Genomic DNA, 2578 nt, shown 5'->3' with positions numbered 1-2578 from the left:
CCTCCATCCATAGTTCACAGGCACTCTATCAGATTTAGTCCCTTAAATCTATTTCCCACTTCCACTGTATAACCATAAGGGATTTGATTTAGGTCACACCTGAATGGTCCACTCCCACAGTCCACTCCCAGTCTTGTTTTTCTTGATTGTAAACAGCTTCTCCATTTCTGGCTGCAAAGAATATAATCAATCTGATTTCGGTATTGACCATCTGGTGATGTCCGTGTGTAGAGTCTTCTCTTGTGTTGTTGGAAGTAGGTGCTTGCTATGAGCAGTGCATTCTGTGGGCAAACTCTATTAGCCTTTGTCTTGCTTCCTTCTGTACTCCAAGGTCAAATTTGCCTGTTACTCTAGGTGTTTCTCGACTTCCTACTTTTGCATTCCAGTCCCCTATAATGAAAAGGATATCTTTTGGGAAGTTAGTTCTAGAAGGTCTTATAGGTCTTCATCAGTTCAGTTAAGTTCAGTCACTCAGTCATGTCCGACTCTTTGCAACCCCATGAATCACAGCACACCAGGCCTCCCTGTCCATCACCAACTCCCGGAGTTCACTCAGACTCACGTCCATCAAGTCAGTGATGCCATCCAGCCATCTCATCCTCTGTCATCCCCTTCTCCTCCTGCCCCCAATCCCTCCTAGCATCAGAGACTTTTCCAATGAGTCAACTCTTCGCATGAGGTGGCCAAAGTACTAAAGTTTCAGCTTCAGCATCATTGCCTCCAAAGAAATCCCAGGGCTGATCTCCTCCAGAATGGACTGGTTGGATCTCCTTGCAGTCCAAGGGACTCTCAAGAGTCTTCTACAACACCACAGTTCAAAAGCATCATTCTTCGGCGCTCAGCCTTCTTCACAGTCCAACTCTCACATCCATATATGACCACAGGAAAAACCAAAGCCTTGACTAGATGGATCTTTGTTGGCAAAGTAATGTCTCTGCTTTTGAATATGCTATCTAGGTTGGTCATAACTTTCCTTCCAAGGAGTAAGCGTCTTTTAATTTCATGGCTGCAGTTACCATCTGCAGTGATTTTGGAGCCCAGAAAAATAAAGTCTGACACTGTTTCCACTGTTTCCCCATATATTTCCCATGAAGTGATGGGACTGGATGCCATGGTCTTCATTTTCTGAATGTTTAGCTTTAAGCCAACATCAAGAGGCTTTTCAGTTCCTCTTCACTTTCTGCCATAAGGGTGGTGTCATCTGCATATCTGAGGTTATTGATATTTCTCCTGGCAATCTTGATTCCAGCTTGTGCTTCTTCCAGTCCAGCGTTTCTCATGATGTACTCTGCATATAAGTTAAATAAACGGTGACAATATACAGCCTTGACGTACTCCTTTTCCTATTTGGAACCAGTCTGTTGTTCCATGTCCCGTTCAACTTCAGGTTCTTCAGCATTACTGGTTTGCCTTGAAAACAAACAGAGATCATTCTGTTGTTTTTGAGATTGCACCCAAGTACTGCATTTCAGACTGGTCTGGATAAAACATCCAAATACTGCATTTCAGTCCCCGCCATGAATTAAAGGGATAAAGACCCAAGGGACCTAGTCAAGACAAATCCTCAGTATTACAATTTAAGGAAAATTTTATCTTCTTGGATGTGATGATATGCTGGGACTCTTAGAGCTTTGGAAGCAAGAGAATTAAAGAGGAAGTAGTAATGAAAAACGAATTCATGTCACTTGTAAGATAGTGTCTTAGGAACAGCAAATCTGCAGGGAAAAAAAAAAACGAAACAACAAATCTGCCCAGAAAAGTTTCCACAAGGGAAATCACGTAGCTACAGGTTAGAGTAACCAGAGAAAACATGTCTAATGAGCTGACATAAGAAACTCCAAAAATCTTCACTGCTGCAATCCCTCAGCCAGAGCCACTTTGATTGGTGAGGAACCTGGTTCTTAAGCTTGAAGTTCTACATCTGTCTTGGAAACAATGCTTGATTTAATCACTTCCTGTTTTCTTCTTTGGGGACAGAATTTCGTCTGCATCAGTAATCATTTAGGGAGGAATTTTGACTTCTACAGGGAAAGCTTTCTCTCTCAATCTGCAGGCAGGCGAGTCTGATAGCTCCACAGACTCCACAGGAGAGCGTCAGAGAAGATGGAAGTCAAGAGAGTGTAATGAAGCCAGATAATTGCGTTTTTGTTTTTGTTTTTTTTTTCTTTCGTGTTTGCACTTGAATATGTGGAACAAGCATCTTCCTCAGGTCCTTAGCAGTGCCAACTCCCTCTTCCAGGCACAGAATTCTGACATCACACTAGCTTCTTGTCTCTCTTTCTTTAGGAATCTGTTGAAACATCACCTAATTTGCTGGACTTTCCTGAACACTCAGGACAAAATAACACCTCCTACAATTCTCCTTTATATCTGATTTTGTTTTCTTCTTAGCATCTGTCACTTTCTGACATATTCTATGATATTTTATTTTAATATCCTCATTCACTATCCTTGGATCATGAGAGGTTTACTTTTCAGCACTTCTACTGCTTGCCTCCATGTGCTTGGAACATGGTTAGCACTAAATATGTATTTCTCAAGTGAATGAAGAAATATCACATTAAAACTCCAAAATATA

Source organism: Bison bison, unplaced genomic scaffold (assembly GCF_000754665.1).
Source record: "Bison bison bison isolate TAMUID 2011002044 unplaced genomic scaffold, Bison_UMD1.0 scf7180017845678, whole genome shotgun sequence".
NCBI lineage: Eukaryota > Metazoa > Chordata > Mammalia > Artiodactyla > Bovidae > Bison > Bison bison.
The sequence above is the reverse complement of the archived record's forward strand: the minus strand, read 5'-3'. Positions refer to the sequence as shown.